The 14,692-nt window shown below is 33.6% G+C and overlaps 2 long non-coding RNA genes across 3 annotated transcripts; both read left to right on the top strand.

Annotated features, from left to right (window-relative positions):
• Positions 1-542: 542 nt before the first annotated feature.
• LOC141442395 (uncharacterized) lies at positions 543-1,510 on the top strand. Its single transcript, XR_012452935.1, has 2 exons — positions 543-631; positions 1,228-1,510. It is a non-coding gene; the product is annotated as an uncharacterized lncRNA (long non-coding RNA).
• A 5,295-nt stretch (positions 1,511-6,805) lies between these two features.
• Positions 6,806-14,302, top strand: LOC141442331 (uncharacterized). Of its 2 annotated transcripts, none has more exons than XR_012452922.1 (3): positions 6,806-7,289; positions 12,800-12,931; positions 13,529-14,302. It is a non-coding gene; the product is annotated as an uncharacterized lncRNA (long non-coding RNA). The 2 variants fall into 2 exon arrangements; XR_012452921.1 differs by lacking the exon at positions 6,806-7,289 and adding an exon at positions 9,537-12,665.
• Positions 14,303-14,692: the final 390 nt, after the last annotated feature.

The raw sequence follows: 14,692 nt of genomic DNA, 5'->3' as shown, positions 1-14,692 counted from the left end.
GTTCCTTATTGGCTGTAAAAATTTCAAGTTAGAAAACATCATACAAATAAAATATTACATAATTTGAATTTAAATTATTTATGATAATAATTAAGTATTGAATTTTAGTTGAAAAATACATGAAATTTCTAAACGGACTAGCTCTTAGGCGCATTAATGTTTACTAAAACCGTATCTCAGACAGCTCGAACAGCTGTTGTCAAGTAAATGATACTCGAAAGTCTAACTGGAATTTGATATCAAATACTAAACAAAATGCAATTATATTATATTGAAGTTACTAGTTAAACTCCTAAACTACGAAAATCAAGTATTAGTTCAGTGCAAAACCCTTCAACGGTGGAAAAATGACACATCAAGACAGAGGTAAGTCTATGCTTTATTCGAACCGTTTTGCTATGATTATTTCCTAAAAGAAAAGCTGTTTTCCTGGTAAAGTGTATTTTCCTAGTGTAAAATAGTAGCCTCTATTATGTACTAAGATTATTTTTATGTTTCAGATAAAATCCAGAAATTATGGACCAAAAGCGTTTCCATTGATAGGTTAATTTTCCACACTACTATGGGATGTTAAGAAATTCCAATTGGAACGACACATTTTTACTCCTATAATTGTTCACGACGTTTTTAGGTAAGAACTTAATAAGAATTTCATACTTATAGATAAATCTAATAGTGAAAATGTCTTAGGCAAAATACTCCATAGTAAGGAAATTTGCAAACGTTAATAGCGATTTATTTGGTCAATTGTATGAGGTAATTTATGTTTAATTATAGTATATGGACAGCAGAAAGAACAGATTTATAATGAAAACATGGATCGAAGCTTAATCATAAAGTCTATTCAACCTGCAAAATTTGACACTCCTGAAAATTTCACTTTGTTATCTGATCAAAATCTATAGGGTTTATTTGGGTATTTATCGTATAGACATACTGTACTAAGTCAGGAGGGATGGAATTTATAAAGATTTTGATTATAAATACCAAACAATTATTAATATTAGCCTTTACAAAATTTCAGCCCTCGGGTTAAAATTTCAAACTGAAAGATGACTAGTTTTAAATCATTTGAGTGTTTGATCCGGGCTAAACCTATTTATTCTGTATCAGAGTCACTATTAGGATGAGATTAAAGTAAAAGTACTCAGATCTAACTTGTATTTTTAACAAGAATGCTATATCCAGGATATCATTAGAGCGATTTCAAATAAATTTCTATTTCAGGACACTTCAGTGCTTTCCTATGGATTTTACAATCAAAATTGCCTACGGCAGCACGAGGAACAGGAAATGGAAGGAAATCAGGATTGGAGAAAGGATTTAATGGGATTTTCAGGAAAACATGGGAAGCCTTAGAAGAGTTTCTTAGCCTACGCATTTTTGTAAATATTTTAAGTTACTTATGTACGCTTTGCTAGTAAATCAAACCAATAGTCCTATTAGGCTTGGTTTTAGTTGCTTTTGCCTGTAAAATCACAAAAGGAGAATAAAATTACCTTTAATTAATCTCAGATGGTTTCATTAAATTAGAAAAACAGCGCCATCTACTAGTGAGTAGTGGAACCTCTCCGAATATAGTCCGATAACCCATAACTTGACACACATACACCGCTCCTCACTAGAGGTCACCACAGTCACGGTCTCAGCTCAGTAATAATGCCATCTATAGTCAAATAGCTAAACTTTCTACTTTACTTTATAACTACACTTGTATGCAGCGTGATTTAAGCTTTTTAACAATAACCTGATGACACCGCGTTTCCAGAGATGTCACTACTTCAACGCGTGCGGAAACAGAGTTTTGAATTTATTAATGCTTATTTCTATAAATAGCAACTTAATAGTATATTATGATTTATAAAGAAACTGATGAACGAATTGATTAAAACAGTGTATTTAATGAGCTGAATTAATTATTTCAATGCATATTATAGAAAAGTGAAAGAAAATTTGTTCTCATAGAAAATATTTCCTATAATCAAGTAACAAATAAGGCAATAATATATGGAGTCTGCTACAACCGCCCCTTAATTTATAAAGAAGTTCACCGTATTTATAAATTACCCACAATAAAAGGAGACTACAATAATTATTGCCGAAAAATTTTAAGAAAAAAAATTATAAAGAGGAAAGAGGAAGAAGATGACGATAGAGTCAAGACAAAGAAGGAAATATTATAATGAAATTAACTTAGTCAAGTAACAAATTTTCTAAGCGAAAATTTTCACTTTTTATTAAAATTCCTAATACATAATATTTATTCCCTACCCCCCAGAAATGACCACCCTACTCCCCACCAATCACATCTATTAAGCAAGCGCTTAATAAGTAGTAATAATAGAGTAAGTGGCAAGTAGTATAAGAACGTAATGTGGATAGTTTGAAGATCATTAAACGCCCCCTTCTACATGAGAGGACCTCGATGATGAACTAGTAGATGACAAGGTCGCAACCCTTTGCTCTAATTGGGCAATCTTAGAATTCACTTCATTCATGGAGCGTTGAATCATCCGAGTCATATATTGCGTTGATGTAATCTTCAGAGGTGGGCCAGTAGCTGTAGGGGCCCTGCGTGTACTAATACCGGACCTCCTAGCCTCAGCTGCTTTAGGCTTAGTCTTCTGTTTAGGCATCTTGATGATTGGACACAAGTACTTTTAATTAAATTCAAAATATTAGCAATCTCAGTTAATTCACTTGAATCTATATCACACTTATTTATGCATTATTAATTAATTGTCAAACACTTATTTAAATCACACGCACTATTCTCCACTAGGTAATCAAATTTAAAAGTCACTTATTTATCAATGTTATTATCAAACACTATTATTCACACACTAAACTAATCACTATAAGATAAAGTCACTTAACACTTACTAATTATACATACACTACAATATTATTTACACGCACTTAATTCAGTGTTAGTAGATCCTCACTATAATTCCCGCCGTTAATTGTTCACTGTCACTTGACTACCACTTAGCATAGCACACACATAATAATTCACTTTAATTTGAATCACAATTTAATTTATCCCGCAATCGTTCTCTGAAACTTTCTAAAATGTTTAGCACTCCTGAAACAAACCATAACCTTATACCTCATATTCGTTATAAATCTTGTGAAAAAAATATTAGTGCTATAGCTGCATTTCAAAATAAAATTCCCCCGAAATAGTCACTAAATAACTATTATAAACCGCTACTTATTTAACTTAAATAAAATGACCCGAGGTTTTTAATTAATAGGACCAAGGAACCCTAACTGGATAATGGTTCAGATAACTTTAGTAGTAGTTTAACTTTATCTATGCTATACTAAAAGAAGGAAATATATATATGTATATATAAATGAGAAATAATTATGATTAATATTGCAAAATCAAATGTAGTATATAACATCAAATTTAAAGTAGAACCCACAATCACAGTTATTACTCTATTATAAGAACACTTATTTATTTTTAGACAGACCGCGGAACCACCTGTGACCCTTCCAAGGAACCCCAGGGTTCGCCTGTAATGAACAACTAATCAATAACCAACAACACCCCACTTTATATAGATAAGCTTGAACATCTTAACAGAACTCTATATGTATATCAAAAGGAACAAGAAATCACTAGTAGTAATTATTGAAAAGAGAAAAGTAAATAAAATTATATATACCACTTAAATTATGAAATTATGAAATGGGTTATGTATACTGTACAGTACATACAAGTACCATATAATAAATAAGTAAACAGCACAACAACAAAATACTACAAAAAAAAAATTTAATTACCAATGCAAGTTTCTACTGCGTTAACAAATATATGACCAACATAACCTTAATTATTTATGGAAAAATCAAACTCCTAAATCAACTATCTCTAGTCTTTGGTTGAGGCCTATGTCCAGCAGCGGATCATCCTAAGCTAGTGCTGACAATGATGATTGTTATGAATAGTAAACATTCTGGTACAGTCCTGCCCAGCATTCAAAAGAACTTACAATATTATGTGAAATGAAATTCAAATAAGAGGTGAAAAATCTAATAAGAATCACCCCACTAAATAGATAGGTATCGACTTGACAAGTAAATTGATCATTAGAATAAAAAATAACGAAAGTTTTCTAGTCTCATGTTTTTACTTACTTTGAAAGATAAATAAATGGACAGACTACTCTAATTACTCTATTATGCCTAGATATACTATATAACACTCAATCATATAAGAATAATAATCAACATTGCCAACACTAAACTGCAATCCCTATTTCTAATCACAACCTGACAATAATTTGCATTATTTTATGATTATGTAAGTTTCTACACAACTACCCCAAGTGAAAACTGAGAAAATCACCCAGATACCTATTCACTATGCCATATAAATAGGTAAATAAAACTAAGTCTATAAAATCTCATCCAATACTAAAATTGCGAACGCGAGTATGTATGTCTGTCGGTCTACTATGTCCAAACGCCTATACCACTAACCCGACCACAATAAAACCAACACAAGAAAGATCAGAACCCAGAAGTATCATTGAAAAACTATATTATATTTATCAATCATGTAACAAGCAACTTCCTCACAGACGAAACCGCGGGCGAAACTAGTATATGATAATTAATTATTCAGATTTAAATAGAACCAAAGGTTAAAATTCAGCAAAACTATCAGATTTCTAATTCATAAGCAGTGCTACCGCTATCTTCTAAATTAATATGTATGGTTTATGGATAAACCTAGGCAAGTATTGTTACTAATTTAATTGAAAAATTATCTCTCTAAACCGCAGCATATAAGGAGACTTAGTATATTTTTATCTTTATCTTTATGACAAGAAGTAAATACAGTGTTATTTTAAAGCTACATTTATATAAGTACCTTCATCACATTTTATTAAAGTCGGCTAATTATGACAAGAAAAATCATATAGTTATAGGTATATAATATACTATCATTATTACTTCGGGTATTGTATTGCAGTATCCCCCATAACTCAACCAAACATATTGAAACCACTAGATAACAAGAAAAAAGAGAATGTACAGAGGCGGACCATATCTTTTTAAAACTTGAATTATGTAATTAAATTTAAATTATTATGTCCCAACAAGGTAGAATTTCATAAATATATGCACGAGCAGCCTAGCATGCAAGTTGTCTATCAGTAAACAACAATTGCCTCCCATGAACACCCGCAACATCAAAACATCACCGGCGCGTTACCGACCTTTTGAAATACTGATTCATTTAGTTCCAAGGAAAGAGTTCTTAGAGGATGTATTGTTTAGTAAAAGTTATAATTAGAGCTTGGAACAGTAATAATTCAATAGAATAAACACTGCAGTAAGGAACCCTAATAAAATCTCAAATTAAAGTACTATTATAATGAACCTCAATAGGAACTAAATTTAAAATTGTGTCTACTTTACTCCGATAAGGAATTTAAATGAGAACTATCATACTGAACCCCGACAAGAACCAAAATTAACATAGAAACTGTATACAGAACTCTGATGACAAATTAAAATTAAATCTTATTAACATACTACACCTTGATAAGAAATCAATTAAATAAGTTAAAGACTTCAATTAAAACTGAAATTAACATAATATGTACTTTTATATTGAACCCCGAGACAAAACTAAGTTTAAAATTGTTCTACAAAACCCGGACAATAAATACAACTTGGACTGTTATTCTATAGAAATTAAAATACCACGAGCTAAAATTTGATGAGTTTTAAACAAAAGCAATTTGGATAATTATTTTGAGTAAGAAAATGGATTAAAATAATTAAAAATTCAAAAGAAACTAATAAGAACAAGTCAGGCCTAAAATTCTAATAAGAAATAAAATCCAATAAGAGTATTATATTATTAAGTAGTGATTGTTAATTAAAGCAATGAGAGGAGGGCATTGATTAATAAAATATTTTAATTCAAATAAAATTTACTAAGTCATACTATAACCGAAACTTGTTACTCCTAGCGCCATCTGTGGAAAACTCCGTGAACTAATAAGTTTTCGCTAGATTAACCTCATAACATCCAAAGCTAGCGACGGCTAAAGAAAAGCGCCCTCTATACAATCGCGCGTGAACTAACGTTAATGAAATACGGAATTTAAAAATTAATGAACTTTTTAGACTAATGAGACATTCACTATACTTACGATATCACAGGTTCACTTGTAATTTTATGTTATTAATTACTTTATTATGTAAATCACAGCAACAGACTAAGATAAACACATTTCAATCTACTCACGCGCTGTTCTAGCAATCACGACTTCTCTTGATTACGGAATACTAAGTAATTACTTGATTACGAAACGTAATTATAAGAAAACTTACTAATACTAACATCTAATTGACTAGGTATTTACTTTATCTACCGATATTAACTAATCATCAAACTCTAAACCTTAATCATTTGCGCTATTTCATCCAAGACGCCACGTATACGAAATACTACTTTGCTATACCTACCACAAGCTTTGACAGTTCAAATAGTTCGAGCTACTCAAATTAAATCTCAAGCTAATGACAGCTAGCGGAAAAACGCCCGAAACGAAACGCTTACGCAACTATGTGCGAGATTAAAAAATAAAACGCTCAATCACGTCCGTAATGTTGCCAGGCTAATCACAAATTCCGACAACTGAAGAAATTTTAAGCTAAAATCGGCATTAAAAAAAAATATAAACTATTAGTTATGTAATAAATATGTAGAACTAGTAAAACAAAATATATTGTACCAACTATGTAATACAACCTTTTGATTATTTTACGTAATCAACCTATCAACTTTCATTGATTACAACTAATAAGAGTGAGAAATATACAACAACACTAATTAATTTTACCATATTTACTCACGCGACTATTTATTGTAATGCTTAATTAAGAATTTTATTATGTATACTACAGTAAGAATAAAATTTTTACGGAAATTTAACAGAACTCTGATATTTCTACGGTTTTCCAAACTTCACCACTGGCAACACTACGAGACCTGTCAGACAGACGTTTTCGAGATTACGTAATTAATTTATTGGATTAAAAGATATGAAAATCAACTCATACGCATCAAATAATATCGAAATCAAGTGGAAATTTATGGAGAATACGTTTACAAGAATTATTGTCGGCGATTTAACAAGAATATTGATACGATCATCGATACAACTTGAAACAATAGGCGCACGTTTGTCATATGGGGAAATATGACTCAAACATGGAAAAATCACGGAAATTAATATAAATTGGATAATAATAAGGTAAAGTAAGATGCTATATATGTTTTTGAGTGTGTTTTACTATCTCTTGTTTTTATGTTTTCCGCAATTTATGGCTATGTATCAACCAAACTTCTATCACCTTTTAACACCGCATTTTTGTGTGTCTACGCGCTTTTAACACTACTTTCTTTTATTTCAGCCTATACCGCAAGCATGTTCATGAACCACCTATCGCAACTCATGGGTTAATGGCCTAAATACGCATAATTTTCCTGCCTTTTTGCATATACATAAGAAGAGAAGAAAGAAATAGAATAAGCTGTATAAGATGTATGAAAGAATGTCTAATAAAGCTTAGTATAACACAATTATAGTAAATAAAGAAAGCACAGAAGAAATACAATTGAAAATTAAATAAACTGAATAAAACCGAAACTCAGGGTTGAACAAAATTCAAAGCGCGGCATTTGCAAAGCATATTAAACTTTCATACCCTGTTTATTTATTTGCATGCTCCCTATCCTTAAAGAGTGAAATTTTAGTGCATTACAAGTGAAATTATGAAATTATAGTGCAGCTATGTGTCAGTACTTAGTAATATTTATTAAATTTTAATAAATTATGTACGCCCCTATGTATTGGGACATTTTAAAGCCTATTACTGACATTTCATAGCTTTACTAAGTAAAATGGACAAAATTATTTCATTTTAGATAGGAAATGAAATACTTCTGTTTATAAACACAATACCAACACAGAATTAGTCGCCCCTAAGACTCCTGCCTATCACAGACATTTGTAAGACCACATCCCTTGGTCACGGCCACCAGTTGTAACGATGGGGCCCTAACCCAGAGAGCATTGCTGTCTGAGTGGTAGAGTAGAGAGTGGAAACCCCATCTCTCTCTTTCTCCTTTTAATGGAGAGAATTTTCCTTTATTATAATATAAGATAATAATACATTATGTTAAAGGAAAATATTAATTAAATTGGCCATAATAAGTTGTGATCATCTAACAGTTAGGATCCTACGTTGTGTACTTTTTTGTTTTAGTAATCCCAATGATCTTTTATGTGGTATGTCTGTAATAAGCAAGATATCTATCAGGGCGCAATAAATGTGTCTAAATTAAGTTATTTAAAGCTAGAGATACTTGGAATTCAATACATATAACTAGTATAGTGTGAAAATAGAGTGTAATATGGAAAATAGAGTGTAATATGGGTGAGTAAGTAAGTAGAGTGTGTAAAGGGTCGGGAAAGGATAAGAGTTGACTGAAAGAAATTAACGGGCCTCCACGGAGGCCCGGGGGACCACCTTCCTAGCCCCCTGTCCCCTCCTTACACTCGCCTGCGATTGGTAAAATAACCCGGAGGATTTACAGTTACTGCACTAACTGCGGTGCTAGTCAACTCAAAAGAGGACAGGTTAGATGGAATGAGTAAACCCAATTCCATAAATAGTAAAAAGGTGGAAGGAAACACATCCAATCCAACCAATGCTTGATTCATATGTTGCATATCTGTGCAATATACACAGTTTTAGTTGTGTAACCACTGGGATGTCTAAAAAGATCAAAACCAGTGAATTACAAAGTTTTGTGATAATGCCAAGCTGTAAACAGACATGACAAGTGTATGGTTTTGCCCAGAACAGTCGGGGGGTTGAGACGGCAAGCCACTTTTCACTGAGCATCTCCGCTTACTAATGTAAGTATCAACAATGACACAGCTACTTTGGAATGCGGCCCACAACCATCCCAGTCGCCCTGAACAAGAAGTAAGGTTGTGGTGATATAATAACATATCAACCCTGAAGTAAGTGTCCACACTCAAACAATATGGAGCCATAAGGAAGACAAATCTTTTCATCAAGCATCTCCGCTTACCAATGTAAGTATCAACAATGTCATGACTACTTTGAAATGCAACCCACAGCCAACCCAATTATTCAAAGTGAGGAAATGAGATAAAAGTTGTGGATGACATGACACCATACCACCACAGATTTGTATAGTGTGCTGTGAATATCCGTGTATACATACACAGTACACAAACACATGAATAAGCATTTTAGTAAAATTGGATGTAGAGTTCAGCTACAATGCCTGAACACATAAAAAAGTTTAATATCATTATGAATCAGGTTACTCACAAGGAGCGGTAGGGTTATGATAGACAAAAGGAATTGCCATGAGATAAATGATAAGCATTGCATAAAACTCATTTACTCAGATAACCAGTACCTTACCTGGAGCTTCCCCAATTCCACAAAGCAAGTAGTCATAGATCATAGGTGTACATATTAGTCCAATAAATGGTCATAATATGGTTGAAACACAAGAGGACAGATCTCACCTTGTCATAACAGGGAATCCAGATCCAATCTGAGATTCTCTGACATCACAAAGCAAGCTTTTAAGTTAAGAGCTATTACGCTATTGGGGGTCCCAGAGGGAGGCCCAATCAAGCACCATCTCTTAGTGATGACTTCAGCTTAGAGCTTGAAAATGTTAAATTACACAGGTTTTACTGATGGCCGGTCAGCCTAACTCAGCTCAAGTGTAATAAACCATTATTCATTCTCCAATCTGCCTTCACTAATAGACTACAAATACGGGTGAAATAGCCGGTGACAAACAATCACTAGGATTATCGTTCACAAGCCTTCCACCTAATCAGTAAGAACCCGACACGCCCAAAGTAAGCTATTAGAGCCAACCTCGAACATGACGAAATTCAGACTCTAGTTGGGCCAGGTAATAGCCCAATGGAGCCCTAAAATAAAACACTGATGAGTTATGATCGCTTACTGGACAATAAGCACCCAGATAAGACTTTATGGATTCTAATTATTATGAAATTAAGGCAGCTCCGCATTACCTCATCTCTGTAACCCAATACTGCGCAATATTAGTCTACAGAGACTACAGTTCTCACAATTACCTCACTCTGAAAGTTCATAGAATGCTGTATAAGCCGATTCTAATCCATTCAGAGCTACACAATAAATAACTAACAAGTTACAGTGTGAAGTGAGTGTAGGTATATGGTGTGATATAATGCATAGATACCATATAATATAAGTAATTATAGAGCAAAACATGTCACAGGACACAAAATAATTGTCTGAATGGGTTATGTCATTCTCGAGGCAAATAATTCTTAGCTCAGTTAGGTCTATCAATGTTAGACTTGTGAGAGATGTAGATAGTAATTCTCGTGATAGACACTATCCCATCCATACAATGAAGCAAAATTATGACCAGAAAACGCATTCGCAGTGCATTCCCACATATAAAACACACAAAAGGTAAGATTAAACACATGGTCCCTAGGTTTCCCTAAAGATTTTCCTACGGTTCTCACGCCCTAATGCAGTAGTCTGATTTAAGAAAGTTCTCGGTTCCAATATGACTTTTAACAAGGACTTCTATAATCTAATAAGAAAAGGACCTTCTGACAGACAGAATTGAGGTAGGATGGAACCAAAAACTTCTCCCAAATCTGACATACTCCCTAACCATACAAAAGCATGCTCACTTACCTCTTATTTACCTGATAAGGTAAATAAACAATCCCACCTGGTATTCACAACGCTACACAAACACATCACAAAATGCCTATTTTTCACTACACACAACACGCATCACGCTCCTAGCTAAATTACACACCCTATTTCGCACCAACAATAATTAATCGCGGAAATCTAGATCAAACTATATGGACCTGCCTAATTCTACACTTCGCGAGAGAATCTCAACCCTGCCTAGCGGTTTGGCACGGAGGTTGAAGCAGCCTTCAGATAGTGCCAACCACGGCAGTCCCATTTGTATCAAAAACAATAGGAGCCACGCCCAATTTGTGAGCAATTCTAGGAATGAATCTACGTTCTAGAACTTTCTTTAACCCAAAGGCAGTCGTGAAGCATATCCAGACACGCCACGCTAGCACGCTACATAGTCCGAATACCGACAACGCGAATCCTTGGAAGAAAATGCAACAAGCACCCAGCTTCAGTCGCGATCTGAATAGGGCGCCACATCCTCAACCAGGACCCACACTGCAGGCACCCAGAGACCACTGCGGCCACGTGCCGGGACACGCCCAACAACCGACGATTACAGGGATAATTAAACAAGCAAACTACAGAAAATAACGAGAAATACTGCTAGGAAACCAACAGCATCTCATTGCTATTTTCCAATAAGAATTAAACAAGAAACTCACAAAATGGGAGATTTGACAAAACCTGAAGCCACATACCTGATGACGGGCAGAGTTTCTGCTTACGCGCCGAGAGCCGAAGAAGGAAAAGTAAAAGTGAGCGAGCCCGCTCGCGCATCGCTTTTTATAACCTCGAGGCTTCTAGAAACTTCCATTCTTCCCGGAAACGGGGTTCTCAAACATATCTTACTTACACCTCCCTCTTACTCCTCCTGTATTGCCATCAACAAATTGCAAACTCCAACACTGAACAAATTCATCATCATCATCATGCAAACCGATACACGTCCCATCGCTGGGCTCCGGCCTCCTTTCAGAACGCAAAGGCCCGGGCTCCAGCCCCCACGTTTGCCCAGTGCAAAATATCAACTTGCTAAGAGAATCAACTGCTTTCCCAATTGACTTGACAAGACAATTATTCCTGTAGTTAGTCGAAAAATCTTCATTTCGTATTTTTAGTACAATTTATGTGATTTTTGTTATTTTGTTGACTGTGCTCGTTGATACTCTTAAAACCGCTGCATCTCAGACCACCGTGCAGTCACCAATCCCACACAAGTACGCCAAACCCAAAGTCAATCAAACCTGCGTCGGAAGCTGGCCAAACCCAGCTCCCAAGATTCGATCCAAACAAACAGACATCTAAACAAACAAACAAATAAATGAATAAATACATAAACAGAGCAAGTCAAAGAAAAGCCTGTAGAAACATGAAACGTTACCCTAAAAAGTGGTAAAAAATTATTTCAATGGTAATTTCTAATAGACTTCTTCTCGTCAAGCCTATATTCGGTCTCCGATTGGCTATTTATAAATCTCACGTTCCTTATTGGCTGTAAAATTTTCAAGTTAGGAAACATTATACAAATAAAATATTACATAATTTGAATTTAAATTATTTATGATAATAATTAAGTATTGAATTTTAGTTGAAAAATACATGAAATTTCTAAACGGACTAGCTCTTAGGCGCATTAATGTTTACTAAAACCGTATCTCAGACAGCTCGAACCAGCTGTTGTCAAGTAAACGATACTCGAAAGTCTAACTAGAATTTGATATCAAATACTAAACAAAATGCAATTATAATTATTGAAGTTACTAGTTAAACTCCTAAACTACCAAAATCAAGTATTAGTTTAGTGCAAAACCCTTTCAACGGTGGAAAAATGACACATCAAGACAGAGGTAAGTCTATGCTTTATTCGAACCGTTTTGCTATGATTATTTCCTAAAAGAAAAGCTGTTTTTCTGGTAAAGTGTATTTTCCTTGTGTAAAATAGTAGCCTCTATTATGTACTAAGATTATTTTTATGTTTCAGATAAAATCCAAGAAATAATGGACCAAAAGCGTTTCCATTTATAGGTTAATTTTCCTCACTACTATGGGATGTCAAGAAATTCCAATTGGAACGACACATTTTTACTCCTATAATTGTTCACGACGTTTTCAGGTAAGAACTTAATAAGAATTTCATACTTATAGATAAATCTAATAGTGAAAATGTCTTAGGCAAAATACTCCATAGTAAGGAAATTTTCAAACGTTAATAGCGATTTATTTGGTCAATTGTATGAGGTAATTTATGTTTAATTATAGTATATGGACAGCAGAAAGAACAGATTTATAATGAAAACATGGATCGAAGCTTAATCATAAAGTCTATTCAACCTGCAAAATTTGACACTCCTGAAAATTTCACTTTGTTATCTGATCAAAATCGATAGGGTTTATTTGGGTATTTATCGTATAGACATACTGTACTAAGTCAGGAGGGATGGAATTTATAAAGATTTTGATTATAAATACCAAACAATTATTAATATTAGCCTTTACAAAATTTCAGCCCGCGGGTTAAAATTCTCAAACTGAAAGATGACTATTTTTGAATCATTTGGGTGTTTGATCCGGACTAAACCTATTTATTCTGTATCAGAGTCACTATTAAGATGAGATTAAAGTAAAAGTACTCAGATCTAACTTGTATTTTTAACAAGAATGCTATATCCAGGATACCATTAGAGTGATTTCAAATAAATTTCTATTTCAGGAAACTTCAGTGCTTTCCTATGGATTTTACAATCAAAATTGCCTACGGCAGCACGAGGAACAGGAAATGGAAGGAAATCAGGATTGGAGAAAGGATTTAATGGGATTTTCAGGAAAACATGGAAAGCCTTAGAAGAGTTTCTTAGCCTACGCATTTTTGTAAATATTTTAAGTTACTTATGTACGCTTTGCTAGTAAATCAAACCAATAGTCCTATTAGGCTTGGTTTTAGTTGCTTTTGCCTGTAAAACTACAAAAGGAGAATAAAATTACTTTTAATTAATCTCAGATGGTTTCATTAAATTAGAAAAATAGCGCCATCTACTAGTGAGTAGTGGAACCTCTCCGAATATAGCCCGATAACCCATAACTTGACACACACACACCGCTCCTCACTAGAGGTCGCCACAGTCACGGTCTCAGCTCAGTAATAATGCCATCTATAGTCAAATAGCTAAACTTTCTACTTTACTTTATAACTACACTTGTATGCAGCGTGATTTAAGCTTTTTAACAATAACCTGATGACACCGCGTTTCCAGAGATGTCACTACTTCAACGCGTGCGGAAACCGAGTTTTGAATTTATTAATGCTTATTTCTATAAATAGCAACTTAATAGTATATTATGATTTATAAAGAAACTGATGAACGAATTGATTAAAACAGTGTATTTAATGAGCTGAATTAATTATTTCAATGCATATTATGGAAAAGTGAAAGAAAATTTGTTCTCATAGAAAATATTTCCTATAATCAAGTAACAAATAAGGCAATAATATATGGAGTCTGCTACAAGTTTTAAATTATATTCGTTCACCGTATTTATAATCACCTGCAAGTAAAGGACGATAAATAATTAAAAATTTTTTTTTTTTTTTAGATTGAAGAAAACTGAAAGAGGAAGAAGATGACGATAAGTCAACAAAAGAAAATTTATTAATTAAATTATAGTCAAGTAACAAATTTTTAAAACATTTTTTTTATTAAAATTCCTAAACATACATCCATCATCTCACAGAACCTTAAACATTTATCACATACGTATTTGTTGTTATAGCGGCCACAGTAACACATAATATGTAAAAATTTAAAGTGTCTAACTATTACGACTCAAGAGATAGAGCACTGTGACAGACGGACGGACGGACAGACAGACAGCGGAG

The sequence above is a fragment of the Choristoneura fumiferana genome, chromosome 25, assembly GCF_025370935.1.
Source record: "Choristoneura fumiferana chromosome 25, NRCan_CFum_1, whole genome shotgun sequence".
In the NCBI taxonomy this organism is placed as follows: Eukaryota; Metazoa; Arthropoda; class Insecta; order Lepidoptera; family Tortricidae; genus Choristoneura; species Choristoneura fumiferana.
This window is presented reverse-complemented; position numbering and strand designations above follow the sequence as displayed.